At 41.5% G+C, this 23,313-nt stretch overlaps 1 protein-coding gene across 1 annotated transcript in view; it reads right to left on the bottom strand.

The window, feature by feature from the left end:
* Positions 1-23,313, bottom strand: part of ROR1 (ROR family WNT receptor 1) — a 490,488-nt gene that overhangs the window by 210,593 nt on the left and 256,582 nt on the right. The gene's annotated exons all lie outside the window — the stretch shown is intronic.

The following is a 23,313-nucleotide window of genomic DNA, read 5'->3' as shown; positions in this document are numbered from 1 at the left end:
TAGACAAATTGATTTCACTATATTGAAACCTTCAGTCAAGACGAATGGAAGCTAAGTATTTGAATATGGAGAGTAATTTGTGGTAATCAAAATTCAAAGATAACTTTAAAAACCACCATAAATTAAAGCAAATATTCAAATCCAAAATATTAAGGACATGATACACTATGAAAATTTAAAAACTCTCTTTATGATATACTATAATATACAAATAATGCTTTTATTTTTGAATATTTAACCCATGACATATCCTACTAGCATATTTTAATAGGATTGCATTAATCTCCCCTTAGGCCATGTATACACACACACACACACTTCTATTACAGAACTTTTGTGCTAGGTAGGATCTCAGAGAGCCCAGAGACTGGATCATTAGATCTATGGCACCCATGCTATCACATCCCCTTCCTTCAGATATCACTGATAAATTATGGATCCTTTTGCCTATAAACCTGGGATCTGCCTTACAGCCTTTCAACACAGTTTTTTTAGGTAGTCACTGAAAATGGATCTGTGTTAGAATGCAAGGCAGAGGAAGAACTAGTATTTAAACCTAGGTCTGTCTGACTCTACCGCCCACACACCTCCTGGCAGCCCATGCTGCCCAGTTGTCAAGTCTGAAACCTGACTTGTTTTTCACTTTACCTCTCTCTGGCTTTACCTTTTCACCGAGATAAGCACACTCTTCTACATTTCCTTATTTACTGATGGAGGCCGTCTGTCACATGGCCATAGAAGCCGCATGCCGTCATCAGTGAGCTTTGCCAAGGACAGGATGTTTACCCACTGAGACCTTGTAGAGGCCACTTCTAGCTTGTCTACTGAGTCTCTAATCAACCTGCCATGCACAGCAGAGACAAAAGGGTTGTTTGGTTTGTGCAGACCTTCTTGACTTTCTTCTTCCCCTGTCCAGGTGGGAAAGAAGACAGGTGGGAAAGAAAGTAGATAAGCCACACAAAACCTACCCATCCCAAAAGGCCCCAGTCACCTCCCACATCCTGAGCCAACAACAGCATACATTCTTTTCAGGGGAACCGAAGTCAGATGGGCAGTAAGGCTGGGATCTTACAGCAAACAGAATTCTAAAATATGAAGCCAAAAAGGAAAATTTGCCCAAGTAAGAAAACTGCTTAACAGAAAACCACAGGAGAAGGCAGTGCTCCTGTTATCAACCACTTGTCCTAGAAATGGGTGTTTCATGCAGGTGATTTTACCAGGAAGTGCTAATTGTCTACATTCTAGAGCCCTCCACGTGTGACTCCAACCACAACTCCACTCTGAACCCCCTGCTGCTGCCACCCACTTTGGCTGTTTGAATAAAGGCCCCTTGTTTGCAATATTTTGGACTACTGTGGTTCCTCTTATAAAAAGGCTCATCAAGCACTCCAGTACCCAGACTTTGGGGAGCTTGGGAATAGAAGCATGGCAGCCACGGCAGCCACTCAGGCAAGAAGCAAAGGGTGGGGAAGTGGTGGGATTAAGACAGATCTTGACAGCATTTACATTCAATATTTTCATAGCTTCATCTTACTGTTGCTCACAGCTAAATTGCCAGAAACATAGGTTTCATTTTACAGTATTAATTTTATAGAAAGTTAGCTTAGATGTCATTTGGTTTTTCTAGCCTGAATTTGAATTGCTGATTGAATATAATTTGAGACTGATGACAAATGAATAGATTCTTGGCACTGCTAACAGTAAAACTGTTCCCCCTACGTGTCCCTGGACACTAATTACCATTCAGTTCTTGGGCTACAGCAAAGATAATTTCAATTCATAACCTCGTTAATTGATTGTGATGAGTCTGAGGAATTTTGTACTCAGCTTCAAGATCTATTCCCTGAGATAACCACATATTCAGCTCTTCAGATAAAATGATAATAAAAACAGATAAAATAGTTTTAAATATGAATATTCTCCCTGACAAATATTATCTTCTTAGGCCACTTTTTTTTAAGTAAGGCTGGATTATTTAATGTGAAAAGTTTAATGTCAGTAATTGTCCCTCACAAAAATGATGTTTAATAAGCTTCCTCCTCACCTCCTGAAAAGAAGACTGAATCTTAAGTGAGAAAAATTGAATACATCTTGATTTAAGCAGCCTTAATTCCAAGGTCAGCAGCAGCCTAAGAGAGATGTAACCACCAGTCGTGACCCTACGGGACCTCCAGTGATGGATTCAGTTCCTCTCTTACTCTCTTTACTGTGGCAAAAGGAAGAGATATTTAATACCAGACTAGCAGCCTCTCTTTGTGTAACATCATTGTAATAAAAGCAAATTCGTACATGCCAACTAGGAGACAGTTCAGTTCAGTTCAGTTCAGTCGCTCAGTCGTGTCCGACTCTTTGCAACCCCACGAACCACAGCACGCCAGGCCTCCCTGTCCATCACCAACTCCCGGAGTTCACTCAAACTCATGTCCATAGAGTCGGTGATACCATCAAGCCATCGCATTCTCTGCCGTCCCCGTCTCCTCCTACCCCCAATCCCTCCCAGCATCAGACTCTTTTCCAGTGAGTCAACTTGTCGCATGAGGTGGCCAAAGTGGAGTTTCAGCTTTAGCATAAGTCCTTCCAATGAACACCCAGGATTGATCTCTTTTAGAATGGACTGGTAGGATTTCCTTGCAGTCCAAGGGACTCTCAAGAGTCTTCTCCAGCACCACAGTTCAAAAGCATCAATTCTTCGGCGATCAGCTTTCTTCACAGTCCAACTCTCACATCCATACATGAACACGGGAAAAACCGTAGCCTTGACTAGACGGACCTTGGTTGGCTAAGTAATGTCTCTGCTTTTTAATATGTTATCTAGGCTGGTCATAAATCCAAGGAGCAAGCGTCTTTAAATTTCATGGCTGCAATCAGCCTCCGCAGTGATTTTGGAGCCCAAAAAAATAAAGTCTGACACTGTTTCCACTGTTTCCCCGTCTATTTCCCATGAAGTGATGGGACCAGATGCCATGATCTTCGTTTTCTGAATGTTGAGCTTCAAGCCAACCTTTTCACTCTCCTCTTTCACTTTCATCAAGAGGCTTTTGAGTTCCTCTTCACTTTCTGCCATAAGGGTAGTGTCATCTGCATATCTGAGGTTATTGATATTTCTCCTGGCAATCTTGATTCCAGCTTGTGCTTCTTCCAGCCCAGCGTTCCTCATGATGTACTCTGCATAGAAGTTAAATAAGCAGGGTGACAATTTACAGCCTTGACGTACTCCTTTTCCTATTGGGAACCAGTCTGTTGTTCCATGACCAGTTCTAACTATTGCTTCCTGACCTGCATACAGGTTTCTCAAGAGGCAGGTCAGGTGGTCTGGTATTCCCATCTCTTTCAGAATGTTCCACAGTTTATTGTGATCCACACAGTCAAAGGCTTTGGCACAGTCAATGAAGCAGAAATAGATGTTTTTCTGGAACTCTCTTGTTTTCTCCATGATCCAGCGGATGTTGGCAATTTGATCCCTGGTGCCTCTGCCTTTTCTAAAACCTGCTTGAACATCTGGGAGTTCATGGTTCACATATTGCTGAAGCCTAGCTTGGAGAATTTTGAGCATGACTTTACTAGCATGTGAGATGAGGGCAATTGTGCGGTAGTTTGAGCATTCTTTGGCATTGCCTTTCTTTGGGATTGGAATGAAGACTGACCTTTTCCAGTCTGTGGCCACTGCTGAGTTTTCCAAATTTGCTGGCATATTGAGTGCAGCACTTTCACTGCATCATCTTTCAGGATTTGAAATAGCTTAACTGGAATTCCATCACCTCCACTAGCTTTGTTCGTAGTGATGCTCTCTAAGGCCCACTTGACTTCACATTCCAAGATGTCTGGTTCCAGATGAGTGATCACGCCATCGTGATTATCTTCATCATGAAGATCTTTTTTGTACAGTTCTTCTGTGTATTCTTGCCACCTCTTCTTAATATCTTCTGCTTCTGTTAGGTCCATATCATTTCTGTCCTTTATCGAGCCCATCTTTGCATGAAATGTTCCCATGATTTTCTTGAAAAGATCTCTTGTTTTTCCTATTCTGTTGTTTTCCTCTATTTCTTTGAATTGATTGCTGAGGTAGGCTTTCTTATCTCTCCTTGCTATTCTTTGGAACTCTGCATTCAGATGCTTATATCTTTCCTTTCCTCCTTTGATTTTTGCTTCTCTTCTTTTCACAGCTATTTGTAAGGCTTCCTCAGACAGCCATGTTGCTTTTTTGCATTTCTTTTCCATGGGGATGGTCTTGGTCCCTTTCTCCTGTACAATGTCACAAACCTCCATCCAGAGTTCATCAGGCACTCTATCAGATCTAGACCCTTAAATCTATTTCTTACTTCCACTGTATAATCATAGGGGTTTGATTTAGGTCACATCTGAATGGTCTAATGGTTTTCCCTACTTTCTTCAATTTAAGTCTGAATTTGGCAATAAGGAGTTCATGATCTAAGCCACAGTCAGCTCCTGGTCTTGTTTTTGCTATCTGTATAGAGCTTCTCCATCTTTGGCTGCAAAGAATATAATCAATCTGATTTCGGTGTTGACCATCTGGTGATGTCCATGTGTAGAGTCTTCTCTTGTGTTGTTGGAAGAGGGTGTTTGCTATGACCAGTGCGTTCTCTTGGCAAAACTCTATTAGCCTTTGCCCTGCTTCATTCCGTGCTCCAAGGCCAAATTTGCCTGTTACTCCAGGTGTTTTTTGACTTCCTACTTTTGCATTCCAGTCCCCTATGATGAAAGGACATCTTTTTTGGGTGTTAGTTCTAAAAGGTCTTGTAGGTCTTCATAGAACTGTTCAACTTCGGCTTCTTCAGCATTACTGGTTGGGGCATAGACTTGGATTACTGTAATATTGAATGGTTTGCCTTGGAAACGAACAGAAATCATTCTGTCGTTTTTAAGATTGCATCCAAGTACTGCGTTTCGGACTCTTTTGTTGACCATGATGGCTACTCCATTTCTTCTAAGGGATTCCTGCCCACAGTAGTAGATATAATGGTCATCTGAGTTAAATTCACCCATTCCAGTCCATTTTAGTTCACTGATTCCTAGAATGTCGACATTCACTCTTGCCATCTCCTGTTTGACCACTTCCAATTTGCCTTGATTCATGGACCTAACATTCCAGGTTCCTATGCAATATTGCTCTTTACAGCACCAGACCTTGCTTCTATCACCAGTCACATCCACAACTGGGTATTTGTTTCACTTTGGCTCCATCCCTTCATACTGGGCAACTACCGACCTAGGGAATTTCTCATTCAGTATCCTATCATTTTGCCTTTTGATACCGTTCATGGAGTTCTCAAGGCAAGTATACTGAAGTGGTTTGCCATTCCTTTCTCCAGTGGACCACATTCTGTCAGACCTCACAAGAGATATTTAATACCAGACTAGCAGCCTCTCTTTGTGTAACATCATTGCAATAATAGCAAATTCTTACATTCCAACTAGGGGACAGTAGAATTTTTATTTTTATTTTTTTGCTGTGGGTTTGTCATATATAGCTTTTATTATGTTGAGGAATGTTCCTTCTATTTCCACCTTCTGGAGGGTTTTGATCATAAATGGATGTTGAATTTTGTCAAAGACTTTCTCTGCATCTATTGAGATAATCACATGGTTTTTATTTTTCATTTTGTTAATGTGGTGTATTACATTGATTGATTTGTGGATATTGAAGAATCCTTGCATTCCTGGGATAAAGCCCACTTGGTCATGATGTATGATCTTTTTAATGTGTTGTTGGATTCTGATTGCTAGAATTTTGTTAAGGATTTTTGCATCTATGTTCTTCAGTGATATTGGCCTGTAGTTCTCTTTTTTTGTGTGACATCTTTGTCAGGTTTTGGTATTAGGGTGATGGTGGCCTCATAGAATGAGTTTGGAAGTTTCCTTTCCTCTGCAAATTTCTGGAAGAGTTTGAATATGATAGGTGTTAGCCCTTCTCTAAATTTTTGGTAGAATTCAGCTGTGAAGCTGTCTGGACCTGGGCTTTTGTTTGCTGGAAGATTTCTGATTACAGTTTCAATTTCTGTGCTTGTGATGGGTCTGTTAAGATTTTCTATTTCTTCCTGGTTCAGTTTTGGAAAGTTGTATTTTTCTAAGAATTTGTCCATTTCTTCCAAGCTGTCCATTTTATTGGCATATAATTGCTGATAGTACTCTCTTATGATTCTTTGTATTTCTGTGTTGTCTGTGTTATTTTAAATACTAAGAAATGCAGAAAAGTAGATAATATTGTCTTATTCTTGAGTAGCAATCACTTAATGAAAATACACACCTACATTAAAATACTAATTTCTGCCACTTACTAATGTTGTGATCAGAACCAAGATACTTAACATCTTCTGACCACTATTTTCTCATCTGGAAAATGGGGACAATACAAGCCATCTCATAGGAAATGTGGTAAGGACTAGAACAGATTATCAACCAAAACGGTCCTGCACCCAAGAGGATGCCCAGCATAGAGTGGATACTCAAGACCTTTCGTGCCTCTCCCTCTGTCTAGAAAGGCAGATGGACATACTCTGCGTGGATATACTCCAGTTTAGTGGCTGTGTCACTGTCTCAGTTTGAAATAACATATTTGCTGTACTTTAAGAAAGAGTCTATTTTGCATGCCTTACTAATCCAAGATGATCTTTTCATTTTGTGAGGTTTTCCTGAATCAGTCACCAGTTCTTTTAGAACATCAGTGTTTTTATGTGGTTTTATCCAATTTAGGCAAATCCAGCATGTTTGAGAAAACTCCATCCCTTATCTTTCCTGACCTCTGCAGGAGGGCAAGCCATTCTTCTCCAGAGTTGATCAATAGGAGCTATTATCTTTGCAGTTTCACTGATGAGTGACTTTTTGGCACCGATTCTGCAAACCATAAGGTTTTGGTATTTAAGCCTGAACAGTGGGAGTGTTATTTGGAGCAAAGGAAAAAAAATAATAAGCCTTGAATCCTTCTCATTGATAAAAGCCTGTGCTCTCCACAAGGATTACTGGTTCATCTCAGCAGTTGGCAGGGAGCGACCCCATGTTCACAGGATGCACAAGCTCTTCCAAGAAGCCCCCAGCCACGCCACATCCTGTATCCTCATCTAGTGACAAGTTGAGGTTACACAGGCATGAACCAGCATTCTCACGAGACTGGTGGCCAGCCCAGTGGTCACAAAGGCCAAGTGTGAGGGAACAAGTGGCTATCCCAGGGCCTTTTCTAGCCAGTAACACTGAGTTTACAACGTGATAGCTGGGTGGGCCTTAGAGGCCAAAGACTTATTTAGCAAGCTATGTATTCTGTTTTTTGCAGGTTTTTTGCTGCTTGCGTGTCACACTTTAATAACCAACCACTCTGGGGCTTCCCCCTGCCCAGAGTTCACAAATTTATAACTTTTTGAAAGGGGTGTGCATTTTAATGTGACAATCCATATGTGGGTCCTTCTCTCCTTAGACATAAAACTGAAATGTCATGCAGTGTTATTTTCAGTATTCTAATTTCTTACAAGTTCAACTAGGTCATGACTCAAGCCTAAGGATTTCTGGAAGTATCCTTACAGGGAATCTGGGAGGATTTGCAGGTACAGAACACAAAAGACCCAGGCAACAGCTCCTTTTTCAATAGGAACAATTCCACATTTCTCTGCATTAAATATTCAGGTGTATGGAAAAGGCACCCATGCTTTAAACAAAATATATTTTAATCCTCTGATCTGATAGACCTTCCTCATCTGACAGATGAAGCAAAAGGCCCATAGCAGTCTAGAAACTTGGCCAAAATCACAGTTCTAAGATAGATACAAGCCTCAGAAATGGCTTGGGAATAAATGCATGCTTCAATAAAATAAATTTTAAAAACAGAAATAAATGCATACTGCCTTCTCATTGCTCTCCATCTTCCCTTAACTGTGCCTGTAAGAATGATAAGTCTCCTTAGAAACTGAGTTTAGAGAGATGCACAGGGAATTTCCAAACAGCCAGTGTTGGTCACACAAAAGGGGCACACTGTCTTCTGTGGTAAAAGAAGGCTTCTGTTTGTGATCATTTGGGGGAAGAAGGTGGGAAGGAGACGTCAAAATCTCTGGTATGAAGTGTCAGTTTACACACAACATTCTTGGCCTTGATTCCTTCCTCCCACCAGCACCTCAGTGGAGAAGCCCACAGCCAGGTATGTCAGCTTCACCAAAGGTACCTGTTTGGGAAAGTCACAATCTGCTCTCCTTAGAAGGGCAGGCAGGCCACAACCCACAACAGCTCCGAGGGTTAGTCAGCCTGAGCATTACTCCAGCCCTCAGTTCATAATCATCCCACATCTAGGGTCCTGTATGAGGGGCCCCTCCACTCTGGGGACTCAGTGTGTTTACTGAGGAGAGGAAAGTCAGAGTCTCCCTCACCCAGTGTGGGATAAGCAGGGGTGGAGAATTACTATGCTCAGTGTCTACAATGACCTAATCCTCAGTGACCTTAAATTTGGATGTCTAATGCAATCTTCAAAAAAAGTTACCAGCACAGTCACAAAGAAAGAAGGCACAATCCTGCAGCCTTAAACTGTTCTAATACCCAACGACACCACCTACACATTTTTAATAAAATCTATAAAGACCTTGTGAATTGCACAATTATGGTTCATGTGGCAGTCATTAATCTGTTGAAGAGAAATTTAAAATATACCAAATTCTGTAGTATTATTCATATTTTTATACACAGAGAATTGCAAAAACAAAAAAAGCTGTCCAGGACAGCTGTCCACTGTCCTCTCAGTGTCTGAGAAGCTGACACTCAAGAGATATTCTCAACCATTCCAAAAGGTAGGTACCATTATTAACTTCATTCCAAGATTGGAGAGTCTGAGGTAGAGAATCAGGGCACCTGTCTACTCAGGTTGCTGGGGAGGGGTGGGAATTGTGGTCAAACCCAGGCAGTCTGACAGCAGAGCTAGTGTATCCAATTATGCCAAAACAGGGGGCGGGTAATGCCAAAAGACATGACCACTTGCTCTCTAGCTTAAGCCCTCTTCTGCTCCAGAGGACCCCTGTGAACACTAAGTTCAGCAGAACTTAGTTTGACAACCAGTACCAGAGGCCACACTCCTCCCCATCAATGCTTGGCTCCCCAATTCTAAAACCCCCCAAAGAGGGGAGAGACACAGAGGGAAGAGAGGAGATACTTTCTGAATCACACTTAAATGTCTTTTTTCCTTTGGAAATATCATTTCCTTCTTTAAATCTGTTGAATTAATACAATGGATCATACATAGCTCTTGTATTTAAAGGAATTATGTTACACAAAGTACCATAATGACACACATCTTCAAAATGAATACACATATTTTTGAAAGTTACCTTACTGAAAAACTGCCATAGTTGGTGTCTCTTCCATGGAACTCTAGAGATTCACTCACTCATTCATCCATTAATTCAATACAATTAACATTTTCTAGGTATAAGAACGGGATGTAAAAGCTTGACCTGGTCCATAACATTTTTCAAAAACTTACAGTCTATTGGGAGAGGAGTGCTGGGTGCTAAGACATTTCAGTCATGTCCGACTCTTCATGACCACATGGACTGTAGCCCACCAGGCTCCTCTGTCTATAGGATTCTCCAGGCAAGAATACTGGAGTGGGGGTCCATTTCCTTCTCTGGGGATCCTCCCAACCCAGGGATCGAACCTGCACCTCTTACATCTCCTGAACTGGCAGGCATGTTCTTTACCACAGAAATGGACAGATAGGGACTCCTCTTCCCACAAGTCATTACCCACACCCCCACCACGACTAGGCAAAAAACATCAAGAGTACTGAGTAAAATACCACAAGAAAAAATATAATGTATAGCTGATAACTGAAAGGAAAGGACATTCTCGGGTGTCAAGAAAGAAGCAAACAGTTCAGTAGAAGCTGATGGAGAAGATACCTATAAACCCAGGTCCCTCAGGCTAGGGGCTACATTAGTAATATTCATTGGAAAACCAACCTGTGGCCAGAGAAAGATCTGCATTCTTGTCTAAAGCCTTTATGAGAGCCTGGGAAATCATCCCTCTCTGAGAGAGGAGCTTGAAATACTTCCACCAATAGCCAGAGAAGTTGCTAGGGCACTTGAGTCCACCTAGGACTTGGCTAGGATAGGGAAAAATGTCCCCACAAGAAATAAAAAGGGTGTGTAAAGACCAAAGAGGTCACATGTACCTTCCACCCAGCTTCTCTCCGATTAAACTTATGTATTCAGTTCAGTTCAGTTCTGTTCAGTCACTCAGTCATGTCTAATTCTGTGACCCCATGGACTGCAGCATGCCAGGCTTCCCGGTCCATCACAAACTCCTGGAGCTTACTCAAAAACATGTCCATTGAGTCAGTGATACCATCCAATCATCTTATCCTCTGTCGCCCCCTTCTCCTCCTGTCTTCAGTCTTTCCCAGCATCAGGGACTTTTCCAATGAGCCAGTTCTTCACATCAGGTGGCCAAAGGATTGGAGTTTCAGCTTCAGCATCAGTCCTTCCAATGAATATTCAGGACTGATTTCCTTTAGGATGGACTGGTTTGATCTCCTTGCAGTCCAAGGGACTCTCAAGAGTCTTCTCCAACATCACAATTCAAAAGCATCAATTCTTTGGTACTCAGCCTTCTTTATAGTCCAACTCTCACATCCATACATGACTACAGGAAAAACCATAGCTTTGACTAGATGGACCTTTGTTGGCAAAGGAGTATCTCTGCTTTTTAATATGCTGTCTAGGTTGGTCAAAACTTTTCTACCAAGGAGCAAGTGTCTTTTAATTTCATGGCTGCAATCAGCATCTGCAGTGATTTTGGAGCCCCAAAAGATAAAATCTGTCACTGTTTCCATTGTTTCCCCATCCATTTACCATGAAGTGATGGGACTGAAGGCCATGATCTTAGGTTTCTGAATGTTGAGTTTTAAGCAAACTTTTTCACTCTCCCCTTTCAATTTCGTCAAGAGGCTCTTTAGTTCTTCTTTGATTTCTGCCATAAGAGTGGTGTCATCTGCATATCTGAGGTTATTGATATTTCTCCCAGCAATCTTGATTCCAGCTTGGGCTTCATCCAGTCCAGCATTTCTCATGATGTACTCTGCATATAAGTTAAATAAGCAGGGTGACAAGATACAGCCTTGAGGCACTGCTTTCCCTATTTGGAACCAGTCTGTTGCTTCATGTCCAGTTCTAATTGTTGCTTCTTGACCTGCATACAGATTTCTCAGGAGGCAGGTAAGGTGGTCTGGTATTCCCATCTCCTGAAGAGTTTTCCACAGTTTGTTGTGATCCACACAGTCAAAGGCTTTGGCATAGTCAATGAAGCAGAAGTAGATGTTTCTCTGGAACTCTCTTCTTTTTTGATGATTCGATAATGGCAACCCACCAGTGTTCTTGCCTGGAGAATCCCAGGGACGGGGGAGCCTGGTGGGCTTCCGTCTATGGGGTCACACAGAGTCGGACACGACTGAAGTGACTTAGCAGCAGCAGATGGATGTTGATGGGAAATAGATGGGGAAACAGTGGAAGCAGTGTCAGACTTTATTTTTGGGGGCTCCAAAATCACTGCGGATGCTGATTGCAGCCATGACATTAAAAGATGCTTACTCCTGGGAAGGAAAGTTATGACCAACCTAGATAGTATATTAAAAAGCAGAGACATTACTTTGCCAACAAAGGTCCATCTAGTCAAGGCTATGGTTTTTCCAGTGGTCATGTATGGATGTGAGAGTTGGACTGTGAAGAAAGCTGAGCACCTAAGAATTGATGCTTTTGAACTGTGGTACTGAAGAAGACTCTTGAGAGTCCCTTGGACTGCAAGGAAATCCAACCAGTCCATTCTAAAGGAGATCAATCCTGGATGTTCATTGGAAGGACTGATGCTAAAGCTGAAACTCCAATACTTTGGCCACCTCATGCGATGGGTTGACTCACTGGAAAAGACTCTGATGCTGGGAAGGGTTGGGGGCAGTAGGAGAAGGGGACGACAGAGAATGAGATGGCTGGACGGCATCACCGACTCGATGGACATGAATTTGAGTGAACTCCGGGAGTTGGTGATGGACAGGGAGGCCCGGCATGCTGTGATTCATGGGGTCACAAAGAGTCGGACACGACTGAGCAACTGAACTGAAGTGAATGGAATGGATGTTGGCATTTTTTGATCTCTGGTTCCTTTGCCTTTTCTAAATCCAGTTTGAACAACTGAAAGTTCATGGTTCACATATTGTTGAAACCTGGCTTGGAGAATTTTGAGCATTACTTTGCTAGTGTGTGAGATGACTGCAACTCTCTGGTAATTTGAACAGTCTTTGGCATTGTCTTTCTTTGGGATTAGAATGAAAACTGATCTTTTGCAGATTTGTGGCCACTGCTGTTTCCCACATTTGCTGATATATTGAGTGCAGCACTTTCACAGCATCATCTTTCAGGATTTGAAATAGCTCAACTGGAATTCCATCACCTCCACTAGCTTTGACCACAGCAATGCTTCCTAAGGCACACTTGACTTTGCATTCCTGGCTCTCTGGCTCTAGGTGAGTGATCACACCATCGTGGTTGTCTGGGCCATGAAGATCTTTTTTGTATAGTTCTCCTGTGTATTCTTGCCACTCCTCTTAATATCTTCTGCTTCTGATAGGTCTATACCATTTCTGTCCTTTATTGTGCCCATCTTTGCATGAAATAGTCCCTTGATATCTCTAATTTTCTTGAAGAGATCTCTAGTCTTTTCCATTATACTGTTTTCCTCCATTTCTTTGAACTGATCACTGAGGAAAGCTTTCTTATCTCTCCTTGCTATTCTTCGGAACTCTGCATTCAGATGGGTATATCTTTCCTTTTCTCCTTTGCCTTTCACATCTTTCCTTTTCTCAGCTATATGCAAGGTCTCCTCAGACAACCATTTTGTCTCTCTTCATTTCTTTTTCTTGGGGATGGTCTTGATTACTGCCTCCTGTACAATGCCATGAACCTCCGTTCATAGTTCTTCAGGCACTCTATCAGATGTAATCCCTTGAATATATTTGTCATTTCTACTGTATAATCGTAAGGGATTTGATTTAGGTCATACCTGAATGGTATAGTGGTTTTCCCTATTTTCTTCAATTTCAGTCTGAATTTGGCAATAAAGGGTTCATGATCTGAGCCACAGTCGGTTCCCAGTCTTGTTTTTGCTGACTGTATAGAGCTTCTCCACTTGGCTGCAAAGAATATAATCGATCTGATTTCGGTATTGACCATCTGGTGTTGTCCATGTGTAGAGTCTTCTCTTGTGTTTTTGGAAGAGGGTGTTTGTCATGACCAATATGTTCTCTTGGCAAAACTCTGTTAGCCTGTGCCCTTCTTTGTTTTGTACTCCAAGGCCAAATTTGCCTGTTACTCCAGGTATCTCTTGACTTCCTACTTTTGCATTCCAGTCCCCTATAATGAAAAGGACATCTCTTTTGGGTGTTAGGTCTAGAAGGTCCTGTAGGTCTTCTTTGAACCATTCAGCTTCAGCTTCTTCATCATTACTGGGTAGCATTATAGACTTGGATTACTGTGATATGAATGGTTTGCCTTGGAAACCAACAGAGATCATTCTGTCATTTTTGAGATTGCATCCAAGTACTGCATTTCAGACTCTTTTGTTGACTATGATGGCTACTCCATTTCTTCTAAGGGATTCCTGCCCACAGTAGTAGATATAATGGTCATCTGAGTTAAATTCACCCATTCCAGTCCATTTTAGTTCGCTGTCGATGTTCACTCTTACCATCTTCTGTTTACCACTTCCAATTTGCCTTGATTCATGGACCTAACATTCCAGGTTCCTATGTGATATTGCTCTTTACAGCATCGGACTTTACTTCCATCACCAGTTACATCCACAACTGGGTGTTGTTTTTGCTTTGGCTCCTTCCCTTCATTCTTTCTGGAGTTATTTCTTCACTGATCTTCCGTAGCATATTAGGCACCAACCAACCCGGTGAGTTCATCTTTCAGTGTCCTATCTTTTTGCCTTTTCTTGCTGTTCACGGTTCTCAAGGCATGAAGTGGTTTGCCGTTCCCTTCTCCAGTGGACCACTTTTTATATATTCATGCTTTCAAAACTTAGAATTTGGAACTTCCCTGGTGATCCAGTGGTTAAGACTTTTCACAGGGCCTGGGTTCAATCCCTAGTCAGGGAACTAGATCCCAGATGATGCAACTGAAAAACAAAGATTTTGCATGCCAGAACTCAAAAGGTGCAATGAAGATCAAAGATCCTGTGCGACACAACTAAGACCCAGGATGGCCAAATAAGAAAAATAATTAAACATTTAAAAAATAAATTTAAAAAATCTGGAATTTCACATTGTTACAGTATATGTGTACAGTACTCTGTAATTTCATTACAACTATAGACTTGTATAACTATCACTGCATTCAAGATGAAGAGCTATGTCATTACTGCAAAGATCTCCCTCATGCTATCCCTTAAGAGTCACCCCCATCCCTCACTCCTAACTATTTCTAATCCCTGGCAATCACTGATCTAGTCTCCATCTCTATAATTTCTTTGTTTCAAGAATGTGATATAAACAGATTCACAGAAGGCCTTGAGAGCCACCCAATTTCTTGTGTGTATCAATGGATTATTCTTTTTATACTGCTGAGTAGTATTCCACAGCTCGAGTATACTACCACACTGTAACCATTCACCTCGGACATTTGTTTCCATTTTCTTCCTATTAAAAATAAAACTGTTTTAAACACACTTGTGGCCTTTTGTGCTAATCTTTTTGTATTTTAGTAAGAGGGAAATTGGATCTAGAACAAAGGGGTTGCATGCAAGAGGCAATAATAAGCAAACAAGTTAGAAAACAGAAAACAAAGATCATGGCATCTGGTCCCATCACTTCATGGGAAATAGATGGAAAGACAGTGGAAACAGTGTCAGACTCTATTTTTGGGGGGCTCCAAAATCACTGTAGGTGCTGATTGCAGCCATGAAATTAAAAGACGCTTACTCCTTGGAAGGAAAGTTATGACCAGCCTTGATAATATATTAAAAAGCAGAGACATTACTTTGCCAACAAAGGTCCGTCTAGTCAAGGCTATGGTTTTTCCCGTGGTCATGTATGGATGTGAGAGTTGGACTGTGAAGAAAGCTGATCGCCAAAGAATCAATGCTTTTGAACTGTGGTGTTGGAGAAGACTCTTGAGAGTCCCTTGTACCGCAAGGAGATTCAACCAGTCCATTCTAAGGGAGATCGATCCTGGGTGTTCATTGGAAGGAATGATGCTAAAGCTGAAACTGCCATACTTTGGCCACCTCATGTGGCGAGTTGACTCACTGGAAAAGACTCTGATGCTGGGAAAGGTTGGGGGCGGGAGGAGAAGGGGACGACAGAGAATGAGATGGCTGGATGGCATCACCGACTCTGTGGACATGAGTTTGAGTGAACTCTAGGAGTTGGTGATGGACAGGGAGGCCTGGCGTGCTGTGATTCATGGGGTCGCAAAGAGTCGGACACGACTGAGCGACTGAACTGAACTGAACTGACTGAACTCTAAACATAAATCTGTGATGAGGGGTACAAAGAGGTCATCAGAGGGTTCCAAGGCAGCACTGAGGAATAGTACAACCTTCAGTTTGGGGACAGAAACCTGAAAAGGTCAAAATTTGTGAAAGACTGTTCCAGTCTGAGAGAAGGCCTGCGTATTAGAAATATTATGGTACAGGGTCGCACAGAGTCGGACACAACTGAAGTGACTTAGCAGCAGCAGCAGCAGCAAAGGACATGCACATAAATCAACAATGGTCACACTCAGTGGTACAGAAGCAGCTTTCTTCAAGAAGGAAACAAAGAGTAACGTCAAAATCCAGGGGCTTCTAGGTTTGTTTCTTTGTTTTCTGTAAAGATAAAAGGAAACATCTCAACTAATCACTGAGAAGGCAGGTTCTTCCCTGGGCTGCTGCTGCTGCTAAGTCACTTCAGTCGTGTCCGACTTTGTGCGACCCCATAGACGGAAGCCCACCAGGCTCCCCCGTCCCTGGGATTCTCCAGGCAAGAACACTGGAGTGGGTTGCCATTCCCTGGGCTAGTACAAAGTTATAAGAGAAACCCAGGTGGCTCAAACCTTAATCTTCCCCAATGAGGAGTTCAAATGTACATACCCAAAGTTAGCACTCCCTCATCCACCCATCGTGCCACTAGACTTCATGGATGCTTAGTGCAACAAAAGAGCTCCTTTATTTCTGGCTTCAGAACAAGCTGGCAAAGACAGTTAAAAGAAGGAAGCATGTTGAAAAATGTTTAGCTTAGAAATTGGTCTTATCTTCCTAGATAGGTTTTATTTCATTTCCTTTCGGGTGCAGCAAACACCTCAGATTTCTAATGACATCAACAAACTTCACTCTTTTCTTCTTGTTTCTACTTGACTGCTCTTCCTTATACGCTTTTCCCCTCAAAAGCACCTCCTGGCAGTTTTTCCTTCTTATCATCCTGCTGTGTCATCTGTCTTTGTCTTTTGGGGTTTGCCGTTTATTTTCCCCCTTAGTATGGCCCACACACACTTTCATTTCATATTCTATCATCCTTTCTGTAATAGAAGTCTATTACTCTATAATTGTCCCTGGTCAATTCAGTCACCCACATCTCAAAAGAAACAAGAGATCCAAGGAAGATGCTTTCCTAGCTGCAATTCCATGTCAGCCTGAGAGTTTCATATTTTTTGCAAAACAAATGAAGTCTTGGTTAAGTCCTATACGCAATGGGAAGGAAATTAAGTTGCACCAGGTGTTCCCTAAAGCCATAGTGTATTAGCATACAATTTAGAAAACTAGATGGCTGCAAAGGATTTCTTTAAAAACTCCTTACTTTCACCTGAAGTTTAATGTGATCATATTCACTTGCTCATTAATTCATCCAACCATTCATTCACTTGACAAATATTTACAGAGCACCTACTCTGTACCTGACCAGTCAAGTCCTATTTAGGTGCTGGAACATACTAGTGAACAAAATCAAGACTTGTTTTCTTCATGGAAATCACTGTGTGGTAGGGACACAGAGAAGTAAATAATTAAAACACCATATGATAAACACTGTGTATGGGATGGAGATTGGCAGTGGGTAAGGGGGTTAATAAGGGTCGGTGAGGTAAAGGGGCTTAGCACAGTCTCAAAAGATCCTGTCCTGACCAAAGATTTTGGTGATGCAATTTATGGATGTGGTTTATGGAGAGCCAGATGCTTAATGGACACAAGGAGCCTGAATAATCTAATTTCCTCCTTTGAATAGAACAGGATTGACTTCTGCAAAAAAGGAACAAAGATTGAGACCTCTGCAGTAGGTATGTCTTCACTTGCCATAGTCACGTAACTGCCCTTGCCCGCAGAACTTGGCTATTAACATGAGTCTCCTATTAGAAACAGGGAATGTCTATTCCAGCTTTAGTGATTTAGCTCCAGCCCTGTACACTTCCTAAACTGATTTTTCAACTAGGACTGGGTCTTTTGTGTCTTTATCTCCTTAGCAACATAAGTATCTGCTAGTAATGGAGGGCTAGTGTAACCTAAGAGTTTCTAAATTTCTAGTTCCTTTTACCTTTCTGATTTATACTTGGCTCTACAAAGATAGAAAATAATTGTCCATTCAACATAATACTACACACAAGCTAAATAACTTCTGCTCTAGCCAGACCAATAAAAAATGGAATATATAAAACAGAATACTTTATGCACAAATTTCATCTCCTTGAAATAGTGCTGACATCAATAAAATCTTTCTCGTGTTTGAAGTTCAAATAAGATACCTCTGTTTCCTACCTTAAGCTATGTTTAAATCACAGCAAAACAACATGCAGTTTAATAGGGAAATATAATAAATCTGCTAACTCAGTGATATTCAGCTTTCTATTGAAAAGACAAAGACTGCAGTTTTATCCTAATTTTCTACTTTGCAGTTTGCCCTCAATTCTATGATCCATGTGTCCTTCAGTCATCACTAAGTGTTCTTCCTTTCACTCTGATTACCTGGTAAACATCTTGAGGGCAAAGATCATGTCTCATGCTTCCTTTGTGTCCTACTTGGTTCTGACATGATCATGTAACATGCTAGATGAGAAGCACCAAGGCAGAGGAATGAATGAAAGGGTTATATTGACTTCAGAATCAGACATGTTCAAATACTGAGTCTGTCACACACTAACTTACAACCTCAGGCAAATTACTTCATACTTCTAAACCTCAGTCCCTCATACATAAAATAGGCATACTAGTAGTGAGCTTGCAGGACTGTGATGAGGATTAACTAGGAAAATATTCCTCGTTAACTCACTGAAGATGATTTCACTGCCCAGCAAAGTAGCAGCTATCACTGATCGGTAGAGACTACTTTATTTACCACAGATACAACTTGAGGGGTATTTAATGCAATTCCCAAACTCAGCTGGGGAGCATATTAGACAAACACAGATTCTTGGACCTCCTATCCCTAAACTATCAAATCTCCCGAAGTGGGTCTTATATAACGAGTCTAGCACTGGTTCTCTACAGCCCACCAGTGTGGGGAAACTCATATAATGATATGCCTGCCAAAAAATCCAAACAACACAAAAAATTTTAACTGAACTGAGAAGTTTAATGTAATTTAAGAATCTAAGGTAAAGGGAGTTGGCTGATTTAAACTTAATTCTTGTTTTTGTCATAAAATCTCAAAGTAGTCAGAAATCTCATCAATATTGAGAGAGCCTAGTGAATATTAACCAAGAACAAAATTGGTACCACTTGAAAGTCTTTCAAAGCAAAGAATTTATGTTTAACTAGAAGGTCCTCTTAATTGGTTGACCAACAATTTGGCCAATTGGACTCTTGGGAGGAAAATTCTCATCCTGTGAAGACTGGGGCAGTTTTATCTCCACCAGTATCTCCATTACATGGATCTTAATGGCTGGGATTTTTATGTTTGTGAAGCTCTTCACCAAATAGGCAAACTGGACACACTGTAAAAATGAGCAATCCTCCGACTCTAGGCATACAAAGTGGGAGGAACAAAACCCTTTTCAGCTTTGATTTTCATCCACTTAAAGCATTTACAAAGAGAAGGCCACTTTGGACACAGTTGAAAAAGCTATTAAGATTTCAAGCACCTCACAGTAATACAAGTACCTTGTATTTAGGTAGCACTTTTCCTTTCAAGAAAGCCTGTACACAGAACAGACATTAGCTCATGACTCCACATGTGAAGGATCAAGGCCCTAGATAATCATACCCTGGTTAGAGCTGAAGAAACCCAGACTCGGCCAGAGAACTTGCCTAACGTCCCCTGGCGTGTCATCAAGTGCCAGGGGAACATAAGCACCATCTTCCCTCACCCAAACCTGGCTCCACACAAGCTGTTACCCTGCTGGTGAAATCTCACCTCCAGCATTAAGGTTTGGGTTTTCTCTAATCCCCTCTAGCACACTGTTAATTCAGTCATTTCAAAGTTCCAAAGAGTGGGGAGTAAACATTTTTTTAAACTATTTTCAGAAATAAATCTACTGAAAGTATAATTTGTATTTTCTGCCTGTCCCTGGAAACCAACTGTTTAAGTTAATGGGATTGAGGGGCGCCTGGATTAGTGGAAATTATTTTAATCAGAGGTAAATTTAGGAGGATTACTATTATCCTACAAGATAGTAAGATGCTTTTGCTCCAGCCACATTAGCCTGGGCGTGTTGGATCTAAATGGCTGGCAATTTTCAGATACTTAATTTGCCTCAAATTGCTCCAGTTTAAAATGCTTTGCCCGTCTGGACTGGGTTTCCTGTACCATGTCATTATTGATAGCCTGGGGAGATCAATAATTAAAATTAAATAGAGGGAAACATTAAGCAGAGCATAAGTTGGGGCCAGAACCTATTCCCAGAGCCTCTTAATCTCTCCCTCTTCTGAGATCCCATACTGTTTTATCAATTCCCTCTTCAGACACTTTACACTTTGTAAGGTGACCTACAATTGCTTCAGTGTTCTTTACTAAGATTGAAGGCTTATAGAGACTGGAGACGAGGCCTGACTTAACTCTACATTATGCACAGAAGGAGCTGTTGACTTGTACACAATAGCAGGCACTCAACAAATGTCTTCTGAATGTGTAAGTGATATAATAGCTGCACTCCCCATATGTTATTACATTTATATGTATGAAGTAGTGGGGTAGATGGAAATGGCCACAATTCATTCCTCCCTGTATCTGCACCTTTCTGCAGTTTTTCCCATGAAGAGATGCAGCCTACTTCCCCTGCTTGAATCTGAGCTGAACTTTGTGCTTTGCTTTGGCTTACAAGAAGGTGTTGAGACCAGCCTGGCCCAGTTCAGACCAAAGAACCATCCAGCCAACACACTAACTCATGAGATAAATAAATGCTTGTTGCTTCTGGTCACTAAATTGTGGGATGGTTTGTTATGCGCATTATTTGTGGGTTAGAGATACCCATTTACAGATGAGAACACTAAGGTTCAATGAGGTTAAGAACTAGACTAAAGTCATAGAATGAAAAAGTCAGGATTTGAATCCAGTCTTTCTGATTCCAAAGCACACAGTCTTTCCACTAAATAAACTGAATAAATTTGAAATATTCTCGTGCATCAGAAACCAGTTTGAGAAACTAAAGGCAAGAGACAAATGGGGCAGAAGCCTCCTTTCCTTGCTATGAAGCAGGATGGAGCGCCACCCACCAGGGTGAACCTCCTCGTCAGATAGGGTTGCATGTGGACAACTCATTTGATTAGACTGAAGAGATGCAAAAGTACAGGATCCTTTTACACAGTGATCTACAAGGAATGATATTCACCCATTTGTAAACACAAACTCAACTTACAGCAATTGGTATTCAAAGAATACTGACTTGGTCACTTGGTCATTCCCTTGTGCAATATTCTTTTCCTTCATTCTTTTATCAGAAAGAAAAGTAATTTTGCATGTAGTTAATTTTGTGACTCTTCTCTTCCACCATCAATCTGCCATGTCTGTTTTGGTTTTCAAACCTGATGGAAATAGTTGAATTGGTTCCCAGGTGTTGATATCTGTATCTGAAATGTAGTTCTACCTGCAGCCTTTAAGCAGCTGGGTATTTGTGGCTGCAGGCATGGGAACTTTCCACAACAGTGCAAGAGCATGCTTTGGATTTGCCAAAGAGCCCCTCTTATATGAAAAGGGAGGGCTCTTCCTCCTCCCAGAGCTGTCAAACAGCAGCATTTCAGGAGGCCTTCCTAGTCACTGGCAGTGAACAGGAACGACCAGCGCTACTGTGCACATGATGAATGGGGTGGCCTGTTCGCTCATGTGTGTCACCTACCATGATGGGCTACTTGATCTCCTGCTGATAAGAGGATGTTCTTAATAGCTGCTTTGCTCAGAGAAGGTGTATACCTTCCCCATGGAATGGAATGTGGGCATCAATTTTCAGTCAGGGAACTCCAAGGTATTTGGGGGGATCTGTTGCAGCTGGTAGAACTGCATGGGAGAAGGAAGCGAGCTGATGGGTCCTGTTACGCTGCCTCCCCTTGAGGTCACGGTGGAGGTCCCACAGCTGTCATCAGCCCCAGAGTCCTCCCTCTTCTTCAGGCCTCCCCTACAAGCCTTCTCTGCTGCCCTTATTTTCCCTGACCTGCTGCCTCAAGGTCCCCATCAAGCAAGTGTATCCTTAGCACACAGGATTATTTTACTTCACAATCTTGGAGTGAAAAGGGCTTTTCAAAGTTTGACACAAATCTAAAAGCTATAAAAAGAAAGATGATACATTCAGTCAGTTCAGTTCAGTTCAGTCGCTCAGTCGTGTCTGACTCTTTGCGACCCCATGAACCACAGCATGCCAGGCCTTCCTGTCCATCACCAACTCCCGGAGTTCACTCAAACTCATGTCCATTGAGTCGGTGATGCCATCCAGCCATCTCATTCTCTGTCGTCCCCTTCTCCTCCTACCCCCAATCCCTCCTAGCATCAGACTCTTTTCCAGTGAGTCAACTCGTCGCATGAGGTGGCCAAAGTACTGGAGTTTCAGCTTTAGCATAAGTCCTTCCAATGAACACCCAGGATTGATCTCCTTTAGAATGGACTGGTTGGATTTCCTTGCAGTCCAAGGGACTCTCAAGAGTCTTCTCCAGCACCACAGTTCAAAAGATGATACATTAGATTGCATTTAAAATATTCAATAAGGAAACAAGAAGAAACTAGGAAGAAAAAAATATTACAACTCAAAAGGCGAAGGCCAGTGATCATAATAGTAAACAAAACCTCTTACAGATAAGCAAGGGGAAAAAAAACAAGAATGAAATAGGTAAGAGGGCAAATGGAATAAATAGAAAACTTACAAATAAGAAAACATGTGGTTCTCAAACACATGAGACCATACTAAGATCACTGATAATATAAGAAATGTAAATTAAAATGTCAGCGTGATGTGATTTTCCCCCAATCAGATTAGGAATTTAAGAAGAGCTTGATATTTCTCTATACTGGGAGGGATATAAGGAAATAGGGACCCTTATATTGATAGGTAGAGGCATAAATTGGTACGACTTTGCAACATCTATGAAAATTTTAAATGCAAATACCTTGTCAAAATTCTACTTTTAGGAATTAATCTTACAGATGCTCTGAAATATGTATGAAATGATATTTATACAATATTCTCAATATAGTATTGTTTATAACAGAAAAAGATTAGAAACAACCTACTCATCCAGCTACACGGTTACTGGTTAAATAAATTATCAGTTCAGTTCAGTTCAGTCGCTCAGTCGTGTCAGACTCTGTGACCCCATGAATCACAGCACGCCAGGCCTCCCTGTCCATCACCAACTCCCGGAATTCACTCAAGCTCATGTCCATCGAGTCAGTGATGCCATCCAGCCATCTCATTCCCTGTCTTCCCTGTCTCCTCCCACCCCCAATCCCTCCTAGCATCAGAGTCTTTTCCAGTGAGTCAACTCGTCGCATGAGGTGGCCAAAGTATTGGAGTTTCAGCTTTAGCATCAGTCCTGCTAAATAAATTATGGCCTATCCAATATTTGCAGTGGAACACAATCTACCTGTTAAAAAGAATAAAGAAACTCTGTATGTATTCATTAGGAAAACATCACCAAAATATATCCTTAAGTTATATTTTGAATGCAAACTGGTATAGCCACTATGGAGAACAGTGTGGAGATTCCTCAGAAAACTGGAAATAGAACTGCCATATGATCCAGCGATCGCACTCCTGGGCATACATACCGAGGAAACCAGAATTGAAAGAGACACATGTACTCCAATGTTCATTGCAGCACTGTTTATAATAGCCAGGACATGGAAGCAACCTAGATGTCCATCTGCAGATGAATGGATAAGAAAGC

This window comes from Moschus berezovskii, chromosome 4, assembly GCF_049115385.1.
Source record: "Moschus berezovskii isolate FMDL1 chromosome 4, NW_MosBer_1.0, whole genome shotgun sequence".
In the NCBI taxonomy this organism is placed as follows: Eukaryota; Metazoa; Chordata; class Mammalia; order Artiodactyla; family Moschidae; genus Moschus; species Moschus berezovskii.
Note: the sequence above shows the minus strand (reverse complement) of the source record. Positions and strands in the feature narration are given on the sequence as shown.